This window comes from Sminthopsis crassicaudata, chromosome X, assembly GCF_048593235.1.
Source record: "Sminthopsis crassicaudata isolate SCR6 chromosome X, ASM4859323v1, whole genome shotgun sequence".
Taxonomy (NCBI): Eukaryota; Metazoa; Chordata; class Mammalia; order Dasyuromorphia; family Dasyuridae; genus Sminthopsis; species Sminthopsis crassicaudata.
The window spans coordinates 1698084-1721692 of NC_133623.1; the positions used below are offsets into that span (position 1 = coordinate 1698084).

The 23609-nt window shown below is 39.8% G+C and overlaps 1 protein-coding gene across 2 annotated transcripts in view; it reads left to right on the top strand.

Annotated features, from left to right (window-relative positions):
• Nucleotides 1-16332: 16332 nt before the first annotated feature.
• Nucleotides 16333-23609, top strand: part of LOC141548627 (glyoxalase domain-containing protein 5-like) — a 67954-nt gene continuing 60677 nt past the window's right edge. For both annotated transcript variants that reach the window (XM_074277640.1, XM_074277641.1), the window contains exon 1: nt 16333-16473. The gene's annotated coding sequence lies outside the window, so the exon portion shown is untranslated. The remainder of the gene's footprint in view (nt 16474-23609) is intronic.

Below are 23609 nucleotides of genomic sequence, written 5' to 3' on the forward strand. Positions count from 1 at the left end.
GATGGCTGAGGGAGATGGCTGAAGGAGACAGTAGAGTTGTTAGCTCAGACTTGGGGCCCCATTGTCAGTCTGCCTCCCAAGCTTGAGCCACATTTAAATTAGGGTCCTCCAGGGCTGGTGCTCCATCTCTTCTCTCTCTCTCTCTCTCTCTCTCTCTCTCTCTCTCTCTCTCTCTCTCTCTCTCTCTCTCTCTCTCTCTGTGTCTCTGTCTCTCTCTGTCTCTCTGTCTCTCTGTCTCTCTCTGTCTCTGTCTGTCTCTCTCTCTGTCTCTGTCTCTCTGTCTCTCTCCCTCTCCCATTCTCTCTATCTCTCTCTTTCTCTCTCTGTCTCTCCATCCTCTATCTAACTGTCCCCACCAATGTATGGTCTTGGAAAATGAATTAAGCAGACCTTGCAGAGCCCCAGCTCCCTTCAGGAACTCACTGAGCCCAGATATTCATTTGCCATGAACACAAATATCTACAAATCTGGCCACTCACAGCTTATGTCTATGGGTGCGACTGATACTATGCATGTTCCCTCTCTCTGAATCCGAGAACTGCAGTCAGCGATGCATATATAGGCCCCGAGGCTGTTGTCCTACGGAGCCAGGGTGCTCACAGCGGTCAGCTGGGCCCTCACTTTTTGTTCGGGTTAAAGTGCAACCCTGTACTTCTGCTCTTGATCTCCTTCCCTTCCCTGTGCTTTGGGATCCCATCTTCTTGACCATTCAGGCAGTGACCAGCAAGTATTTCCCGAATGCGTACTCTAGGCAGAATTCAGGAGATGGAAAGGCAAAGGGTAAATGGGCCTGGCCCTCAAGGAGCGTCCATTTTTTCATTTGTCTTCCTATAAATACATGCCGCATAAATAGAAAATGAGTACAGGGTGACTGGGGGAGGAAGGGCACTAGCAGCTGGGCAATCTGGGAAGATATCAGGTACAAGTTTGAATGGAGTCTGGAGGGAACCCAGGATTTAAAGAGTCCCGTGGATAGGAAGAACTGCATTCCCAAGAGGAGGGCCACTGTACAGAAGAGGCTGGAGGGGGAGGATGTGGGCAACAACAATGGCCGCACTGCCCTGGGTCCCATGGGGGAGGAGGGCAAGACGGGAAGGAGGTGAATTTGGAAGGGCTTTGAAAGGCAGGCAAAATCTGAGATTTTATCTTAAAGGTCATATGGAGCCACTGAAGAAAATCTGGAGAAGTGTGTGTGTGTGTGTATGTGCGTGAGATATGCATGTGTGCATGTGACAGTGTGATAACGTGTGATGTACATGTGATATGTGTGTGATATCGTGCTCATGCGACACATGTGATATGCGCAATGTACATGTGTGCTTGTGATGTATGTGTGATAATGTGTGTATGTGATATGTGTGGGATTGTGTGTATGTGTGATGTGTGTATATGACCTGTGGGTGTGATCTATGTGTGTGTATATGTGTGTGTAAGAGAGACACAGAGTGAGCCCTAGAGCCAGAGGGAAGGGCCTGAACCCCAATGGGCAGCTCTCTCCGCCTCTATCCATCTGCTGTTCCTTCCCTGCTGTCCCCAAGCCCGCAAAGGCCACCCGGGAGCCATTGATTCCGGCTTTCCCTGTTAAGAGCTACAAGTGAAGGAGGTGCAAACACGAGTCCAAAGGGCTGGGCTCTCCCCAAGCTGCCTTAAATCCTGCCAGGGGAGATCACACTTTAAAGGAAGCTGAACAGCAGAGGTGGGGGAAGGGGGGAGAAAGTCCTGGCCTGGGGCCTGGAGGAGAGTCAAGGATAGAGCTGAGAGAGGAATGAAGGAGTAACACAGCTGGTGTGGGAGGGCTGGAGAGGGGGCTCCTGGGATGGGATGCCAAGGGGAAAAGGTCAGTGAGGAAAGGGGGAGGGGTAAGTTCAGGAGGGAGGCCCCAAGAAGGCTGAAGCTTGCTCAGGTCCTTCTGTTTGAATCCCGTCCATCCCTCTTGTTGTCCTCTCGCTCGAACTCCTAGAAAGTCATCCTCAGTTGCCTCCTCCACCACCAGATGTCCCATTCGCTTCTTCACGTTTCTCATCCTGCTGCCTCTCCAGGCTACCCGTGATTCCTTAATGATCAACCTTCTCCTTGTCTGTCACCCAGGTCCAAGTCCCCTTTGTAGAACTCTGCGCCTTGTCCCCCGGCTCTGGGTGGCTTCGGCCTGGGCCCTCTCCCCTTCTCAAGATTCATTAGCTCCCAGGAGAGGGATGTGAGAAGGGAATACACATTTATGTAGCCAGGTACCTACTAAGTGCTTTAGGAATATCATCTCATTGGTCAAACAAGAACCCTGGGAGATAGGTGCTTTTTTTTTTTTATCCTCATTTACAATTGAGGATACTGAGGCACACAGGTGAGGTGACTTGCCCAGGATCACACAGCCAGTCAGTGGTTGAGGTTCCATTTGAATCCAGATCTTGGGGACTGCAGGCTCTCTCTTCACTGCAGCACCACCTAGCTGCCATGGGTCCAGTTGTCTCTGCACGTCATCTTTAGCCCCAGTCCTCAGTCCCCAATTGCTGGCTGGCTGCGGCCATGTCCACTTAGCTGTCCCGTGGCATTTTCTTCAGATTGCCTGGCTCTGCCCAGCACCCCCATTCTCAGGAGAACAGGTACCGGGGCCAGCCAGGCCTTCATTCCTCTTCAGGCCCAATCCCTGACATTCGGGCCTTCTTGGCTGACTCCCCTGTCCGGCCTTCAGGCTCCCCGGTCCAACCTTCGGCTCCCCAGTCTGGCTTCTGGCTTCCCGCTGGCCGCTGGCAGCTCAGCTGGCGTCTCAGACTTCACATCTTCCAAAGAACTCATTTGCCCCAAAAGTCCTTATCAGTGCTTGGAAGGCCTCCCTTCTTTCCTCTTGAGCTCCCAGACCTAGAGGTCTTCTCTGTGTCATTTTGTCACCATTTTCTCCCTGTGAGCACTCCAGCTTCTTCGTTGTATCTTCCCTTCCCCACGTATTCTTCATGCAGCCCAAAGGGACTCCCCCTGGAGCTACCTCTGCCTCCTGCCTCAAGGACTGAACGCCTCAGCCTGGCATTTCAAGCGTTGGCGAATCTGGCTCCAGCTGGCTTTGCCTGCCATCCGCTTTCCTCTCGCTCCATTTCCGCTGGCTGCCTTGACGTTCCACCCCTTGCCTTGGCTCCTTTGCATTGGCAGTGGACTCCATTCTTCCTTGGCTTCTTAGGATCCTTGGTTCCCTTTAAGGTTCTGGTGAGAAGCTATTTCATTTTCCCTGTTATTGACATAGCTAGGGGTGTACAGTGGCTAGAGCTCTGGACCTGTGCTCACAAAGGGCTGAGTTCAAATGTGGCCTCATGCACTTACTAACTGTAAGGCCCGTGTAACTTACCTTAGTTCCTTCGACTTTAAAATAGGAATGATCATACCCTTTTGATGCAGCAGTGCTACGACTGGGCTTATATCCTACAGAAATACTAAAGAAGGGGAAGGGACCCATATGTGCCAAAATGTCTGTGGCAGCCCTCTTTGTAGTGGCCAGAAACTGGAAACTGAATGGACGCCCATCAATTGGAGAATGGCTGAATAAATTGTGGTACATGAATTTAATGGAATATTATTGTTCTGAGAGAAATGACCAACAGGAGGAATACAGAGAGGCCTGGAGAGACTGACATCAACTGATGCTGAGGGAAATGAGCAGAACCAGGAGATCATTATACACTTTAACAACAATACTGTATGAGGATAGATTCTGATGGAGGTGGCTCCCTTTAGCAATGAGAGGAACCAGATCAGTTCCAGTTGTTCAGTAATGAAGAGAATCAGCTACACCCTGAGAGAGAACTCTGGGAAATGAGTGTGGATCACAACATAGCATTTCCACTCTATCCATTATTGTTCGCTTGCATTTTTGTTTTCCTTCTCAGGTTTTTTTTTTACCTTCTTTCTAAATCTGATCTTTCTTGTGCAGCAACTATATAAATCTGTACACATATATTGTATTCAACATCTACTTTACCATATTTAACATGTATGGGCCTACCTGCCAGCTAGGGGAGGGGGGAGGAAAAGGAGGGGAAAAGTTGGAACGGAAGGTTTTGCCAGGGTCAATGTTGAAAAACTACCCATGCATATGTTTTGTCAATAAAAAGCTATAATAAAAAATAGGAACGATCACAGCATAAGACAGCAGTATGGTAATCATAATCATACCAGGGGCTGGGGGGAATCAAAGAAAATCATATTTGTCCAGCACTTAGCACAGGGCCCGGCATTGTGGGAGATACTTCATCAATGCCCGTTACCTTTCTTCCCTCATCTTCCTTCTGTGCAGGAAACCTAGAGTATACATTCAGAATCCTGGAACTTGAGAACTGGACGTGACTTTAGCTGCCATTTAGTCCCCCATATCCACAGAAGAAACTTCCACTCTAACCTCCCCAGCAGTTGGAGGGCTCCCCTGTTGAGGCAATATGGGTCAGCTCTTGAGGCGGCCTCCCCTATTGTTGGCCAGCTCTTGAGGCAATCCCCACCCCCATTCTAGAATTAAAGAGAACAAGTTCAATCTCTAATCCCCATGGCAGGCTTTCAAACATTTGCAGACAGCTTTTAGGAGAACTTCCTTCCCTAGACTAAAGATCCCTGGTTCCTTTGAGTAACCCTTATGCGCCATGGACTCTCCAGCATCCTGGTTGCCCTCTTTTGAACTCCCTATAGCTTATCAGTCATGGAGCTGAGAAGCCAGGTCTCTAGGTGGGACCCGCTGAGGGCAGATGCCCGAGGGATCGCCACCTCCTTATTTTTTATTTTTATTCTTTTTTATTTTTATTTTTTTTGCCACTCCCTCTTCCCAGCAGCCCTGTCCCTCTTGAACGCAGCTGCCACATCACACCATTGACTCTTAAGCCTGCGATTCACTGTGACCCACAGATTGATTCCCGACAACTTCTCCAACCACACCTCCCCCATCTTATATTTAGAAAAGCAGATTTTTTTTTTTTTTTACCCATGTGTGACACCACATTTATTCCTATTAAATTTTTCTTATTAAAAGTCTCTAGACTTCTTCTGGACTCCAAAGCCAGCTGGACATCAGCTGATGGGCAGACTACAGAGGCCTGTCTCCTACATATTGATAAAAAATTAGGAAATAGGGTCAGGCAGAGATCCCTGGGACTTGTCAGTGGAGCTGTTTTACCACTCTGACATTGGACCCCGACAGTTTGTTGGGAACCCATGTTGCTGTGTTAGAGTCTGTTCCTTCTCTCTCCATCTTTTCCATCAAAATAGTATGAAATACTTTATCTAGGGCTCTGCTAGAGTTGGGGTGAACTATAGCCATATAGTTTATCAGATTGTTTATGTGGAGATAGAGATAGGCACCAGACTTATGGCTTCATTGATGTAGGAAACTCCCAAATGAGGAAACTTCTTCCACTCGTGCAGGCTAGTAGCCTTTCTGCACTTCTGGTCTGAGAGAATTATGTGGAATACTTGTCCAGGGTCCTATAGACAGTAGATATGGGGGACTCAAATTCAGGTTTTACTGACCTTCAGGCCACTCTCTACCCATGATCCCGCAGTTTGCTTTCACTCATTTAATAATCCTGTCCAAAAAAAGAAATGAATGACCTGTTCTTGAACAGGTTCTTTGTAATCACTACTTTCCATTTACCAAACATCTCTTTATTGATCAGTACCAGAATCTTTCCAGGAACCAAAGTCAAGCTCACCAGCCTATCACTGATAGCCTTTACTGCCTTCCCTTTGTGGAAATTGGTACTGTATTTGTCCTCCTCTGGTCCCGTGGCACCTCTCCCCTTTTCCAGGATCTTTCAAGGATCCCTGCCAATGGCTGGGCAGTCCTGGCTGCCAATTCTCTTAGAACGTTGTTCCTCTGGGCCAGGGACTTAAAAAAAACCATTTCCTCTCTTATCTTGCTTCTAACTCTTGTTAATCATTTTTGTTCTGGGACTTCTGGTTCTCCCTCTGTCGGTTTCCCCCCTTTATCTGGTTTCTAGAATTCCTCACACAAATGTATCTTCTTAATATCCAATCCACTATCTTTCTTCCTCTTTGGATCTCTTATCTTCTTTTTAGATAAGGTAGACACCTCCTCCTAGAGCCAGATGCCCCAGTTACGAGTCCTCCTCCGGCCAAGTTGCGGCTACGTTTGGGAATCCCGGTTTGTATCCTTGAATGAAAATCCCATACTTGGTGCATTTGTGGGCCGACGGCTCAGGCTCCGGGTGAGTTGTGGTTGTTGTTTTCTGGCTCATTTCTCCCTTTTAAGCTTTTCTGTTTCTCTCTTCCTCCATGGCAACTGTGTCAGGTTCCAAGCTTGGTAGCTCTCCAGAACCAGTTTCCTTGTTTCCTTTTCCTTTTCAATTTAAAGCTCTTTTGGTGAGATTTTCCAAACTTCAGGTAAACATTTCCCCAGCCCTTTAAAGCTACAGTCTGTCTCTGGCCAAGAACCCATTACTAGACTCTGGAAATCCAGAACCTCTTCTTTCACTCATTTTTTTTGTTCCCAAATTAGCCAAGTCTTCTCAGCTCTTTCTCCCTTTCTATCTCACACAGCTACCAGCTTCCAAGTTCCTGTCGCCCCATTCACCTGAACTATTGCAGCAGGCTCTTGACTGGTCTCCCAATTTCCAACTACTTTCTCCTCAGAGTTGTCAAAATGTGCTTCTGAAAGCACAGTTCTGAGCTGTAAGTCCTTGGTTCAAGGATCTTTGGGCACCCTTTGTCTCGAGAACACACAAGCTGTCAGCCCTGCACACTTGTGCTTTCCTATTTTTTGCTAGATTTCTTTCACATTAGTCCCTTTCGCTATTCTTGTACAGCCAAACTAAAGTGGCTTATTTCCTGTTTCCCGGCCTGGACATTCACCCTCTTCCACCTTGAATTCTACTCCCTTCTCTTCTCCATCTCCTAGATTTCTTGACTTTCTTCAAAACTCAGCTAATGAACTACCTTGAACAGGAAGCCTTTGCCCTCAAGTCAAATGAACTTGTTTTGATTGGTTTGTTCCTAAGTTGTTTCTTTGAGGGAAGGGACTGTCTTAGTTTTGTCTTTCCATCCTTATCACCTAGCTCAGTGTCTTGTATATTGAAACTGGTAGATGATCACCCTCCCCTTCTCTCTCTCTCTCTCTCTCTCTCTCTCTCTCTCTCTCTCTCTCTCTCTCTCTCTCTCTCTCTGTCTCTCTCTCTGTTTCTCTCTCTCTCTCTCTCTCTCTCTCTCTCTCTCTCTCTCATTTCTTTCTTGTCTCTGTCTGTCTCTCTTCTTTTCTTATCTCCTTACCCTCTTAAATTTATCTTTAGCTCTTTTTCTCTCATTTTTTTCACTTTTCTGTTTCTCTCTCTTTTCTTCTTCTCTCGTTTCTCTTCTCTCTCTTCACTTTCTAGCCCTTTTTTCTTTTCCTGCCTCTGAGTTTCTTCCTCATCACTAAGGGCACAAACGGGTTACTCCTGGTGTTTCCCTAGACCAAACTCCCTTTTCTCCTATTCTTTCCACTCTACCCCTTCCTCCATTGCATAGGACCCCTCTTCCCACAAGAGTCTTGCGTTTTTTACTTAGTCTCCTGGACAATATTTTGTTAGTTTTGTATGCCAGCAGACCCAAGCCCTGCAGACAGTGACTAATTCACCGAAGCTGGACCAGGCTGGGCAGGGGGACTCTACTGGGGGAACCTGGAATTTCAAGACTGAAGCCTTCTCCTGATCCTTTGAGAGGTATCATAGCATAATGGCTAGAGCACTGACCTTGGAGGCAGGAGACCTGAGTTTGAAAAGAACCCTTAAACCAAGGGTTCTCAATGTGGGAGGTCATGGAGAGATTTGGATAAGACATCTTATTTTTTCTTTTCTTTTTTTCCCAGTTCCTGTTCTTTAAAATTTTTAAATAGTATTTTATTCCCCTCCCCCCCAGTTACCCATCAGGGACATCTTTATTTTCAGTGAGGCTTTTGATTTCACATTGTTGTCTTTTGAGTTTATATCTTCTCTTCCCTATCAATGTGGTAGCTTTTTATGGTCAAATTCTTTTGTTGTTGTTGCTTGCTCATTTTTCCAGCCTATGACTATGATTTTGGCTTTGACCTTTATGTTTAGGTTGAACTTTATGTTTTTTTTAATTTAAAAAAATATTTTTTGAACTTTATGTTGAAGTTAAACTTTGTTCACCCAGGGGTGGGAAGGCCCTGCCCCAAGCTTTAGGCTTTTTCTGTTTTCAGAGCTAGTTCTGGGAGCTGCAAGTTCTCTCTCAGTGCTTCCAAAGTCTTGTGAGTTGGGGAGAGGCATTGTCACTGCTCTCCTGATCTGTGCTCTGTGTTTACCCAAAAAGGATCCCAATTCTGAGCATCTGCTAGTGCCCTCTTTCCTTGGAACTGTGACTCAGAACTTTGTACAGGCAAGCGAGTTGTACCCAGTACCAGCAAAAGGGCCCCTGGGATGTCTTTCTCACCAGTTATCTGACTCAACCTTCCTGTTTCTGGCCTGAAAGCTCCCAAAGCTGCCATCCCCTCTGCTGCGGCTATTGGTGCTGCCTTATGTGTGGAATCCTGATAGGTCTCCCTCTTCAGTTCTCTTAGGCAGGAAAACCGTCTCCCCTGATCTTTTGTTGGTTCTTTTGCTCCCAAATTTGGTTTGAGGTGTTATTTTAAAGTTGCTAAGAAGGGAGTTTTGGGAGGGCTCAGCTGTCCCTAAGCTACCATCGTGGATACCTTTATTTTTATTAACCTTTGGATTCTTTTGTAATCCTGTGTATTTTGCTTTTGGTATTTGATATTATCATTGTGGGAAGGTTAAGATACAGGTTATTCTGTAGGTTTCACCAAAGTGCTAAAGGGATCCATTACTCAAAAAAAGGAAGCACCTCTGTCTTTCCCAATTATTGACTATGTGACCTTGAACAAATCACTTCACCTCAGTTTCCTCATCTGCAAAAGGAGGGGGTTAGATTTCCCCCAGCTTGACTCAAAGGTCCATTCCAGCTCTATGATTCTCCCTTCTGTGGCTCAATAATCTGCCATAATCCAATCATAATCCAATAAAAAAAAGACATTTAGGGTAGAATTGAGAGAAAAATACCTGGCTTTGGATCCTAGGTTTACCTCTGACTCACTCTGTGATCCTGAGATCTTTTTTGTTTTCGGTGCCTCAGTTTCCTTCCTTGGAAACAATGGGAAATATCCCTCCCAGTTCTGAGATTTTGCTTGTTCTTATGGAGCGAAGGGAAGAGGTTGTGACATGGGTACTCACCAGGCTCTGTGTTCTAGGCTCCACGCACCAGAGAAGGGCTTCTTGGACAGGGTCATCCCAGCTGAAGTGTTTATAAAGGAGAAGAGACAGAAATGATGGAAAGAGACCATCTCTGTCCCAGGGCTCCGTCCTCCTTAGGATTACTCCCAGAGGCCTTGCTAATGAGCACTCATTAATTAAGGGACGCCCTTCCCCCCACAGGGCTTGTTAGCAAGGGGACCTCAGGGCACTTACAGTGTCTCAGGGTGGAACTTTTGGAATCAGAAAGAACTGGAAATGCCCCCTGGGAAATTTCTTTCCTCTTTACCATACATAGTCCTATCCTTCAAAGCAATTACTTGGAAAACCTTGAGCTCAAACAGCTTGTTGAAAGGATGACTCTTGTTTGATAAGAGACATTCCATTTTGAGTAAGCTACAAAGAGATAGGAACAGCCCTCTTGCTGATGGAGGAAGTTCACCCTAATCTGCCAGAATCTGGAGCCAAGGCCAATAAGATTCACTTAGTAACTTGGACCGGCTTTCATATCCATCAACCATCAAAGCTGAGAGAAAGGAATCTCAAATGGGACACCTGTAAAAGTGGCAGAGGGAGAAACTCAGGCTGAGAATGTGTGATGGACTCACTCAAAACAGAGAAGGAGGCAGGGAGGGATGCAGGTAAAGATGGAGGCAAGCATGGAGCTTAGGAGGGATGGAGGCAGGGAGAGATACAGGGATGGAGGTGAGGAGGGAGGCAAGGAGGGATGGAAGTAAGGAGGAAAGCGAGTAGGCAAGGAGGGAGGGAGGTAAAGATGGAGGCAAGGAAGGATAGAGGCTGGCAAAGTGGGACCCTTGCCTCAGGCTATTCATCATCCTAAAGTTTTGTGTCAATCCTTTAGGTTCTGGTCATCTTCTCATTTTAGGCCACTTGGTGCCCCGACCTTTTACTTCCTAGGGCTTCTGTCTCCAGTAGTGAAGGCGTGACTAAAACCACTACCCACACGTGGGCAAGATGAGTGTCTGGTTCAGAATTTTGGACACAGAAGGAGAACTGGGCTAGGGGATGGAGAGAAGGCAAGGGATGAAAGCTACTAAGGGATCTTCTCACATTGAGCCCATGAGGATATTCAAGTACTAGTTAGCAAGCTGGAGAGTGCTGATGGGATTTGGGAAATTGACAAATGTCCTTTGAAAATGTTAAAGGGACGGGGCAGCTGGGTGGCGCAGTGGATAGAGCACCATCCCTGAAGTCAGGAGGACCCGAGTTCAAATGTGACCTAAGACATTTAACACTTCCTAGCTGTGTGACCCTGGGCAAGTCACTTAAGCCCAATTGCCTCAGCAAGAAAAAATGTTCAAATGCTTTGCCATCTTCTGTCTTTCAAAGTGTGATCAGAGGATTGCCTGTTAGCCAGAAGGACATGTGGGCAATTTGGGGCCCATCTCCTGTCTGTCTCAGGCAGAGCAAGTGATAAAGGAATAAGAGTCAGTGAGATTAAACTGCTCACCAAAGTGTTTTTTTCACAGTTATGGAGAAGAAACAACAATGAGTCCAAGTTGAAGAGAGAAATCCTTACCGATAGCAGTAAAAATATGACTTAAAATTTCTAAAGTGCTTGAAATGCTTAAAAAAACATTGAAAATAACACTGAGCCCTTGCCTTGTAAATCTCAGCTGGAATAGTTGAGATGAGAACCACAGATACACACACACACACACACACACACACACACACACACACTCACTCACTCATATACACACGCTTCTCCAAGAATCTTCTTCAATTCTAGAGCCAGATCATTGTTTATTTGCTGAGTCTGAGATAGAAAAGAGAGACAGAAACAAAGAGAAGCCACTATTAGTACCCACCATGTATTGGGCACTGAGCGAAGTGCTGGGAATGTTGTGGTTCACTCATTTTCAGCTGTGTCCAACTCTTGACCGCATTTGATTTTCTGGGCAAAGATACTGGATCACTTTTCCATTTCTTTGTCACCTCATTTTCTAGATAAGGAAACTGAAGCAAACAGGGTAAAGTCACTTGCCTAAGGTCATACAGCTAGTGAGGATTTGTTGCTCGATTTGAACTTAGGTCTTCCTGACTCTGAGCTCCCCACTCTATTCACTGTAGCGCTCCCTAACTGCCAAAATCACTGCCCCAAAATAAAAATGAATGGTATAGGGAATAAAAGATATATGAAGCACCCACTATGTGTCAGGGATTATGTTAAGTGATTTTTTTTTGATGTGTGAAAAACTTAAAAAAATTATTAAAGCTTTTTAATTTTCAAAACATATGCATAGATAATTTTTCACCACTGACTCTTGCAAAACCTTGTGTTTCTGAGAAATGAGTGTGGACTGCTTGCATTTTTGTGTTTTTCTTCTCAGGTTATTTTCACCTTCTTTCTAAATCCAATTTTTCTTGTGCAACAAGAGAACTATATAAAGATGTATACATATATTGTATTTAATATATATAATAGTTTAACATGTATGAGATGGCCTGCCATCTAGGGGAGGGGGTGGAGGGAAGGAGGGGAAAAGTTGGAACAGAAGTGATTGCAAAGGTCAATGTTGAAAAATTACCCATGCATATGTTCTGTCAGTAAAAAGCTATAACAAAACCTTATGTTCCAGATTTCCCCTCCTTCCCCCCACCTCTCCCCTAGATGGTGAATAATCCAATATATGTTAAACATGTGCAATTCTTTTATACATGTTTCTACAATTTTTGTGCTGCGAGAAAAATCAGATCAAAAAAGAAAAACAGTGAGAAAGGAAACAAAATGCAAGAAAACATAAGTGGTTTTTTAAAAAACCAAATATCATTTAATTCAGTCATTACAACAACCCTTCAGGGTAGATGTTGTTCCTATTCCCATTTTATAATTGAAGAAACTGAGGCAGATGGCAGTGGAATGACTTGCCTAGAGTTATAGAGCTAGTAAGTGTTTGAAACTGGATATAAATTCAGCTCTTCTTAACTCCAGGCTCAGTGCACGTCTACTCATTTAAAAATAAGCTTCTGAGAAGATCACAGACTTCATCAGCCTGCTAAAAGAGGTCTGGGCCATGAAAAAGGTCAAGGATTCTTGTCTTAGTTCCCTCAGAGCAAGGACTAGAGGGACTGAATGTGTATCACAACATAGTATTTTAATTTTTTTTTTGGTTGTTGTTGTTTGCTTGCTCTTTCTCTCTCTCTCTCTTTTTTATTATAGCTTTTTATATTCAAAACATGTGCATGGGTAATTTTTCAACATTGACTCTTGCAAAACCTTCTGTTCCAACTTTTCCCCTCCTTCCCCCCACCCCCTCTCCTAGATGGCAAGTAGACCAATGCATGTTAAATATGTTAAAGTATATGTTGAATACAATATATGTATCCATATTTATACAGTTATCTTGCTGCACAAGAAAAATCATCTCTAGAAAGAAGGTAAAAATAACCTGGGAAGGAAAACAAAAATGCAAACACACAATAACAGAAAGAGAAAATGGTCCACACTCATTTCCCATAGTCTTCTCTCTGGGTATAACTGATTCTCTTCTTTACTGAACAATTGGAACTGGTTTGGATCATCTCATTGTTGAAGAGTTGCTCTTTCTCTTGTAAAAGTATGTGTGTGTGTGTGTGTGTGTGTGTGTGTGTGTGTGTGTGTGTGTGTGTGTGTGTGTGTTTTCTGTGGTTGTTATTTCAACTGTTCCATCTGAGATTTACAAGGCAAAGGGTCTGCTGCTCATACAAAAGCTGAATGAAAATTTCCAGGTTATATGACAAGAGGAAGTTTTCCTCCAGGAGTTCAAGGGCACCTCCATTTGTTCTGTGACAACCACAGAGGAGTCTCTCTCGGTCACTGCTGGCAAGATGCTTGCAGAGTTCTTCATCTGGAAAATGGTTATCTACCCAAGTGCCTTTGTTGCTTCCAAAAGGGCCAAGAGAATGGTGAATATGGTGTTTATTGCATGACAACTCTAGGAGAAATGCCAGGAGTCCAATGGAAGTCCATACGTAATGTTAGTTGATCTTTGATACTGTCAGCCCTAAGACAATTATGGCAAAATCTGGGTGCCAGGAGAAGTTTCTAAGTATCATATGCTGATTTCCCAATGGCCCGCTTGCCTGGGTTCCAGATGACGGTCAGTGCTCTTGAGCTTTCCCGGTCACCGATGGAGTGAAGCGGGGCCGTGAGCGTGCTCTCATGCTTTTTAGCATGATGTTTTCCGTCATGTTGTAGACACTTTCAGCGAAGTTGAAAATGGCACCAAGGTCATTTACCACACCAATGGACAATGTATTTACCTTGAAAAGTCTATAAGCTAAGACCAAAGTAGAGAAGCATTGGTATATGACTTTTTGTTCATAGACAATTGCACACTTCCTGTAGCTTCTGAGCTTGAGATACAACAGAGTATGGATCAATTCTCTGCTGCTTGGGGTCATTTTGCTCTAACAATATTGAGAATACAGGGGTTATCCAACAGCCAGCACCACACCATCTGTACGTGGAACTATCAGCCACTGCAACTGGAGAAATTTTAAATGCTGTGGATAATTTCACTTACCTTGACAGTATTCTTTGCAGGGACATACATATAGATGATGAGATTGACGCATATATTGCCACAGCAAGGTCAATATTTGGGAAATTCTGAAGGAAAGTGTGGGAGAGAAGTATTAGATTGCCTATCAAACTGAAGATCTACAGAGCCATTGAGCTGATCTCATGGCTGTATGCCCGTGAAACCTGGACAATGTACCAGAGCTAGGCTGGGAAACTGAATTGCTTCCATTTGAATTATCTTGGGAAGATTCTGAAAATCACCTGGCAGGATAAGATACCAGATACAGATGTCCTTTCTCAAACTAAAGTGCTGAGTATTCAAACTCTATTGAAAACCAAATTTATTTATTTTAAATACACATTATTTTATCTATCTATCTATTCATTCATTCATTTATTTGTTTGTTTATTTTTTGCGGAGGCAATTGGGGTTAAGTGACTTGCCCAGGGTCACACAACTAGGAAGTGTTAAGTGTCTGAGACAAGATTTGAACTCAGGTGGACCTGACTTCAGGGCTGGTGCTCTATCCACTGCACTACCCAGCTGCCCCATACACATTAATTTATAATCTTGTTGGGAGAGAAAAATCAGAGCCAAAGGGAAAAACCATGGAAGAGATTTAAAAAAAAAAAGAAAAGAAAGATGTGAACATAGCATGTATTGATTTATCTTCAGTCTCCTTAGTTCTTTTTCTGGATGCAGATGGCATTTTTTGTCCAAAGTCTATTGGGATTGCTTCAGATCACTGAACCCCTGAGAGGAACCTAGTCTTTCATGGTTAATCATCACATATTTTTGCTGTTATTATATACAATATATTCCTGGTTCTGCTCGTTTCACTCAGCATCAGTTCATGTAAATCTCTTCAGGCCTTTCTGAAATCAGCTTGTTCATCATTTTTATAGAACAGTAATATTCGATTACCTTCATGTACCACAGTTTGTTCAGCCATTTCCAAATTGATGAATTTATTCATTTTCCAATTCTTTGCTACCACCAAAAGAGCTGCTTCAAACAATTTTGCAATGTGGTTCCTTTTCACTCCTTTAGGATTTCCTTGGGACCCAGTAATGACACTGCTGGGTCAAAGGGTATACATTTTGATAGCCTTTTGGGCATGGTTCAAGATTGTTCTCCAGAATGCTTGGATCATTTCATAACTCCACCAATAATGCATCAGTGTCCCAGTTTTCCCACATCCCCTCCAACATTCGTCATTATCTTTTCCTGTCATCTTAGCCAATCTGACAGGTGTGAGGTGGGCCTCAGAGTTGTCTTAATTTGCATTTCTCTGATCAATAGTGATGTAGAGCATTTTTTTTTTCATGTAACTAAAAATGTCTTTAATTTCCTCAACTGAAATTTGTCTGTACATATCCTTTGACCATTTATCAACTGGGGAATGACTTACATTCTTATACATTTGACACAGTTCTTTATACAGCTTAGAAATGAGACCTTGATCAGAAATACTGACTGAAAAGATTTTTTTCCCCAGCTTCATACTTCCCTTTTTATCTTGTCAAACTCTATGGCAGAGGGGGCAACTCTGCCTGGCTGGCCACCTTGTTGTAATGCCAATTGTACACTTGCCAAAAAGACCATTTTATGGAGAAGTCACACAGGGCAGGCACTCACATGGTAGTCAGAAGAAGTGATACAAGGACACTCTCAAGTTCTTTCTGAAGAACTTTGGAATAAATTGTGTAACATGGGAGACACTGGCAAAGGACCACACAGCAGGGTATCTAGCGGCCAAGAAGGTCCTGTACTCTCTGAGCAAAGCCTAATTGCAGTAGCTCAAAAAAATGTGAGATTGCAAACTTTAGAGTGGAGAGATATCTCCAATCTAAATGTTCATGTGGATGATTTATGCCTTACCTGTGATCCAGTTTTCTGAGCTTGAATTGATTTGATTGACCACAGGAAGACACGCTTTGACTCCAATGTAGTGATGTCAATTTGGTGCTCTTTGAGGAAGCAGGAGGAGGATGATGATGATGATAATTTTGGTTATATGTATTTCTGTTGGTTGTCTGTGTGGCTTGGATACCAAACTCTTATCCAAGATATTTGATGCAAACATTTTTTGCCCTATTTCACTGCTTCATTTTTTGTCTTAAATGCATTAATTTTATTTGTGCAAAAGCTTGTCAATATTACATAATTAAAATGGCATATTTTATCTTCTGCATTTGCCTCTATCCCTTGTTTAGTTAAGAATATATCTTCTTAACTCTAGCTGTGAAAGGTGTTTTTAATGTGCTTCTTTTCTATCTTTTTATGGTATGATCTTTAATATTCAGGTCACATATCTATTTTCAAATTTTTGTGGGATACAGTAGAAGATGTTGTTCTAAAACAATTTCTGCCAGATTGTTTTCCAATTTTCTCAGGAGTTCTTATCAAATAGGGAGTATTTTCCTAAGCAACCCACATTTTTGATGTAACTCACAGCCCAGAGTTTATTTGCATAGGACTCACCTTGCTGGTAGAGATTGATTACTCAATGCTCTACGCCTGTGTGAAGAGTAGAAATGATGAGAGCTCGGGAGAAGAGAGATCCTAGTCTTCTAGTTTCAAGCAAGAAGATATATGGTTCCAGATTCTCTTCAAGTACCTGAAGGGAGAGGAAAAACTCAGGGAAGAAGCTGTCATAGAAAGGCTGGCCCCTGGTGATTTTATCTCTATCACTAGAGACTTCAGGAAATTTCTCTCGGGTGAGATCAAGGATTTTTCCTTACTTCAGTTGAGATATTCCACTCCCAGTGGGAGAACTCATTCACTATGTACCATTTGGTATATTCTCATCTAAATAACTTCTTTGATTTCTGATAACTGTTATCTTGGATAAATATATGTATTTTGGACTTTTACTTAACTTATTGATTCCATTTTGTTTCTTCCTTTTTATTTAATTATTGAATTCTCCCCCTTTCATTGGCCCTTCCTTTCCCCCCTCTCAGTTAAGTTGTTGATTAAAAACCTTCCCCTGCTTTTCCTCTGATTTTTTTTTTTTTTGTTGTTTGTTTATGGCTATTTTTTCCTCTTTTTGTAGCTTTTTCTTTTTTTTTCAAGTAAATTTATTTAGTTTTAATACACATTACTTTATATTTGTCTCAAAAAAACAAACATGCAAATGTGCTGTTGTCTCCATTTAGGGAGTAGTGTTGCTCTTTATTGTTCTTTAAAAGTTTGGTAGAATAATTGCAAATTTGTCAGGGCCAGAAGGCTTCTTGCTGCTTTGTTTTGCTTTATTTATTTATTTATTTTTGGTTGTTATTGTTTATTTGTTTGTTTGTTGTTTTTTTTTTGATAATTCCTTGACAGCAACTTTTATATCTTTTTTTTTTTTTTTCTGAGATGAGATTATTTAAGATCTCTATTTGGCGTTTTGTTAGTTTGAGTATTTTGTATATTTTTAAAGGTATTCCTCTATTTCTTTTGTGTTCTTAGTTGTATTGGTATATATCTGTACCCAGAAAATTCTGATAATTTTTTTGTTTCATTTCAATTTTACCTTTTGATTTTTTGTTTTGTTGTTTTGATTTTCTTTTTTCTTTTAGCTTTGTGTTGGCTAAATGTTGATTAGTTTTGGCATTAATCTTTTCAAAGAACAAGCTTTTAATTTATCATTTCTATAGTCTTTGTGTTTCTAATTTATTTATTACCCCTCTAATTTTCAAGATTTCCTCTTCTGTGCTTATTTGGGGTTTATTTGTTGGATTTCTAATTTCTTAAATGTACATTTAATTCACCAATACTGTCCTTTTCTATTTTGTTATGGATATATATATATATATATATATATATATATATATATATATATATATATATGGATATATATTCTCTCCTGAGGACTACTTTAGTTACATCTCAGAAATTTTGGGAATTTTGTTTTATCACTAACCTTATCGTTCACATAATTACTAAGTGTTCCTATGAGTTGTTATTTGACTCAGTAATTTAGGATTTCATTATTAAGTATTTGGGTAAGTGTCTTGTTTGTGATCTCTGAGTGAATTACTATTTTCGGTATGATAGTCTTTAAAAATTACATTTTGTATTTCTGCCTTTTTACACTTATTTGTAATAATTCTGTGCCCTATTTCGCAATCAATTTTTGTAAAAATTTGAAGTGCTAAAAAAAGTATATTTTCAGGGGTCCCTGAAATATGACATCTTTTAATTCTAATTTTTCTAACAGTTTATTCATTTCTACATTTTCCCTATTGTTTCTTTGTTAGATGAGCTCTGAGAGAGGACTATTAAAGTATCCTATTATTTTTGTTTGACCTATATATATATATTTTTAAAAACTATTTCTTTTTGCAACTCAGTTAATTTTTCCTTTATGAATTGTGGAAACATATTAAAAATCTCCTTTTAGTTTTTCTAGAAATACTAAGAAAGTTATGCAAGTTAAGATTTACATTTTCCTTCTTTTCTGTCTCTAATATATATGCATATATGTGTATATTACATATACACACATATATACACATATATAAATATATATATAAATCCACATAATTTTTTTTGAATTTGAATTTTTTTTTTTTTTTTTAGGATAGTACTTGGTCCCTCTAATTGGTTTTGCTGAATCTATTTTAGCACAGCCCTATTCTTACAGGCTCTCTTTCTTTTTTCCTCAAATGCCTCTTTTGCCCCTTTGTTAGCTTTTTTCTTAGTTTTTGGATTGTCATTTCACTTATTAATTTATGAAGACATTTTTGTGTCTTCCTTTTATTTAGTTATCTATTTGTTCCTTTATTATTTCCCCTTCCTCCTTCAAAGATTCAAAGAGAGAATCAAAATCTCTCTCTTTTCCTCTGATTTTTTTGTTTGTATTTCTTTTCTTTTTGTACCTTCTCTAAAAATTTTCTTTACCTTGTTCACTTCATTAATTTCCTTCTCTTTATGCCTATTCTAAACTTGGATTCATAGTTATTGTATTTGTTCATTCTCTGTATTCCTCATGAAATTAAAGCTTCTAAACAACTAAGTCTGAGTTTACTCTTCTAACTAATTTCTGTGTTATCTTATAAGATCTTGCTCCCTCGATCTTTTTATCTGTTGTGCTACATTCTTAGAAGTATTATTGATTACTGAGGGGAAAAGGTTTGCCCATGGCAGAAATTTAACTGTGTCCTAAATTATTCCATCTCATTGTACATGAAAGGGGAGAAGGAAGGTGAAAGAGAGAGGAAAATATGCAATGAAACCACGATTAACAAAAAATTTTGCAATTTAGTTTATCTGTGGGGGGAAGTTTGCAAGATTTAGTTCATGTTATTTCTGACTTGCTACTCTACTGTCACTTATCTGATTTCTTTACATTCTACTTTCATCTTTATCCCTTTATGTACATTTAGAAAGAAATCTTTTAATAATGCCTTAAAATATTTTTTTTCTTTTCATACTCTCTAGAGATGGAATAATCTATTTTTGTTATTTATATTTTCCTTGGTAGTTATGTTTATTCATCTTTCTTGCTTCAGGTGTATGGTAAATAGATGATCCTGCTCATCTCTGTTTCTTTCTCTGAAGGAATGCTTGGAACACCTCTCTTATTTAATGTCCATAGTTTTCATTGATGATTTTGGGTCAGGTTTGTAGAAAGTCATTTTGGGTTGCATTTTGAACTCCTTTGCTTTTTGAAATATATGATTCCATTCCCTTTAGTGGTATCTAGTGAGTGTAGAATAATCACTTGTGTGTTATTCTTTATCTGAAGGTCTTTCTCTTGATTGTGTTCAGAATTTATTTGTCATTGGAATAATTAAATTAAGCCATTCTGCACCTGGAGTTTGAAGAATGATTTTTTTCCATTTTTAGAGGGTGATCTGCGGATTGTTTATATATATATTAATTTTTTTTTGCATTATGGGAACTTGCCATTTTTTTTGAAAACCTATAATGCTTGAGTTGTTTCTATATATCTTGTCTTAAAGATCAATGTTTTGCTTGTGGATTCATCATAGATTTCTTTCAACATTATTGCTTTTTGCTTCTCTTTTTCCAGATTGTTCTTCACTTCCATATATTTTTATTTCCAAGGTACAATTCTCTCTTTTGCTTTTTTGAGGATATTTGCTACACAGGCTAGTTTTTCTATTCTAATGTTTTCGGCATTCTTATTTCTATAAATTTGACTTAGTTTTCTATTTATTGACAGATGAGGTATTTATCAGAAAAATTTGCTGTAATATTTTCTCACACTAATGATTACTATGTATGTCCTTTCATTTTAATCCCCCACTCTCACTCCCGTTTATCCTACTCTTTTCACCCTGCCCATTTAAAAATGTTTTGCTTCTCCCTTTTACCTACCCCAATTTTCTCTTCCTTCTATCTTTCCCTTTTCTTATCTTCTTCCCCTCCTACTTTCTTTATGATAATACAGATTTCTACACCCAAATATGTATATATATTATCCCCAATTTGAGCCAATTCTGATGAGAGTAAGATTCATGTACTACCTATTCTCCACCTTCATTCCATTTCCCCTCCACTGTAATATCTCTTTCAACCTTCTTTTGTCAGCTAATTTACCCCATTCTACCTCTCCTTTCCCCCTTCTCCCAGTGCATTCTTTTTTCTCACCCCTTAATTTAATTTAGTTTAATTTTTTAGATAATATTCCATCATATTCAACTCGTACTTGTACCCTTTGTTTATGTATACTTCTACTTGCCCTAACAATGAGAAAGATTTGAAGAGTTACAAGTATTATTTTCCCATGTAGGAAAATGTTTCATTTTAACCATATGAAATCCCTTATTTGTCTTTCATGTTTATTTTTTTTGGTTTTCTTGAGTTTTGTATTCGAAATTCAAATTTTCTCTTCAGCTCTGGTCTTATGATCAAGAATGCTTGAAAGTCATTTATTTCATTGGATATCCATTTTCCCCCGAAGGATTATACTTAGTTTTGCCGGATGGGTGATTTTTTTATTGCAATTCTAGTTTTTTTTGTCTTCCAGAATATCGTATTCTAAGTGCTCCCAGCCTTTAATATAGAAACTACCAAATCTTGTGTTACCTTGGCTGTGGCTCCTTGATATTTGTTTGGATTGTTTCTTTTTTGGCTGCTTTGATTCTATTTTCTCCTTGACTTGGGAGCTCTGAAATTTATAGCTATAATATTTTGGGGAGTTTGTATTTTGAGATATTTTTCAGAAGGCTATTGAGTGATTGATTCTTTCAATTTCTATTTTACTCTCATGTTCTAGATTATCAGGGCAGTTTTCTTGGATAATTTCTTTAAAGATAATGTTTAGGCTTATTTTTTGATCATGGCTTTCAGTTTGTCCAATAATTCTTTAAAAAATTTAAAAATAATTACTTATTTAAATATTAAATAGAAAATAGAAAAATAAAAAATTGCCATATACACAACAGAATATTAGAGAGGATTTAAACCATAAAGCAATACATTTCCATTTCAAGAAACCAAAATAAATATGACTGTCCATCTTTGCTTCCATGTAAGTTTTCTTTTGTTTTCTGCAGTGCATTTTTTACTTTTTTCTTTTTTCCTTTTTCCTCCCCTTCTCCTCCAAGAAGTCCAAAATTGAGAATACACACACACACACACTCACCTACTTACATATCTGTAATCATACCGCTATATACACATATATTTCATATATATGTATGTAAGACCACACTATGCTTTGTCCTTTGTTTTTCTGAAGGTGGATGACATCTTTATAAGCCTGAGCCTTTTCATATTTTTTCTAACTCTATCAACTCATTATTTCCTATACCACAGCAATATTTTAACTTTGTACTGTCTAGTTATTTGAAATAATCTAAAACTGATTGATTTTGAATTGATTGATTACTGAAATATATTGATTGATGGATGACATATAGTGTTATATGTGTGTCCTATATAGTGTTCTTTTAATTAATTAAATATATTTTAGCTTTAAATTTGTCTGAGATCATGATTACTACCCAAGCTTTTCTCCCCATAATAAGTTCTACTCCGATCTTTATGATGTTTATGTATTTCTCTTATTTCTTATCCCTCTTGACTCCTTTGCTTTATTTTTACACATGACCTTGCTTTCTTCTCACTTATCTCCCTCCTTTTTATCTGAATTTAGGAGACTTTTATAGCCTTTCAAACATATATGTTGTTCCCTCTTTATCCCATTCCCATTAATCTACACGGCCTTCTACAACCCACCCTCCATATCCTATTCCCTTACCCTATTATTTCTTTATAAATTTAGAAGACTTTTATTCCCTTCTAATGTATATCTTATTCTCTCTTTAACACAGATCTGTATGCATATCCATGTATATTGCTCCCTCTTTAACCCATTCCTGATGAGTGTAAGTCCTCCTCCCCACACTGTCAGTTCTTCCTCTTGATCCTCATTTGTTTTTTTTTTTTAATTTAAATTTTTTAAAATTAATTTTATAATTATAACTTTTTTGACAGTACATATGCATGGGTAATTTTTACAACATTATCTCTTGCACTCACTTCTGTTGCAAATTTTCCCCTCCTTTCCTCCACTCCCTCCCCTAGATGGCAGGCAGTCCCATACATGTTAAATATATTATAGTATATCCTAGATACAATATATGTGTGCAGAATCGAATTTCTTGTTGCACAGGAAGAATTGGATTCAGAAGGTAAAAATAACCTGGGAAGAAAGACAAAAATGCAAACAGTTTACACTCATTTCCCAGTGTTCCTTCTCTGGGTGTAGCTGATTCTGTCCATCATTGATCAATTGGAATTGGATTAGCTCTTCCCTATGTTGAAGATTTCCACTTCCATCAGAATCCATCCTCATACAGTATCGTTGTTGAAGTGTATAATGATCTCCTGGTTCTGCTCGTTTCACTCAGCATCAGTTGATGTAAGTCTCTCCAAGCCTCTCTGTATTCCTCCTGTTGGTCATTTCTTATAGAACAATAATATTCCATAACACTCATATACCATAATTTACCCAACCATTCTCCAATGGATGGGCATCCATTCATTTTCCAGTTTCTAGCCTCTACAAAAAGGGCTGCCACTAACATTTTGGCACATACAGCTCCCTTTCCCTTCTTTAGTATCTTTTTGGGATATAAGCCCAATAGTAACACTGCTGGATCAAAGGGTATGCACAGTTTGATGACTTTTGGGGCATAATTTCAGATTGCTCTCCAGAATGGTTGGATTCGTTCACAACTCCACCAACAATGCTTCTGTTTGACCCTCATTTGTATAAAATAATCTTTTTACCTTTTCCTACATGATTTTGCTTTGTAGAATCACATCATAATCAGCTCTATCTTAATCTTTTTTTGAACTAATTATTAATGACAGTCTTATACATATGGTTTACATTTTTAGGTATGAAAAGTAAACAGTCTGTCCTTGTTAAGGCCCTTGTAATTAGTCTTTGTTTACCTTATATTTTTATCAGATCTTCTTTATGTAAACTTTTCTATTAAGTTCAGGTCTTTTTGCAACAAAATCCTGAAAGTCTGCTAATTCGTTAAATGTTTATTTTTTTCCATTCAGGATTATATTTAACTTTGCTGGATATGATATTTTCAGCTGCAACTCCAATTCCTTTGCATATATATATATATAAAGAGAGAGAGAGAGAGAGAGAGAGAGAGAGAGAGAGAGAGAGAGAGAGAGAGAGAGAGATATCATGATCATTTTCAAGATAATAATTCTTAAACTCTGTCTCCTGGATCTATTTTCCAGGTCAGTTTTTTCCCAATGAGATATTTCACATTTTCTTCTCTTTTTTCATTATTTTTATTTTCTTTTTTTTTTTCTTGGTGTCTCATAAAGTCATTAACTTTTTCAATTCTAATTTTTGAGGAATTAT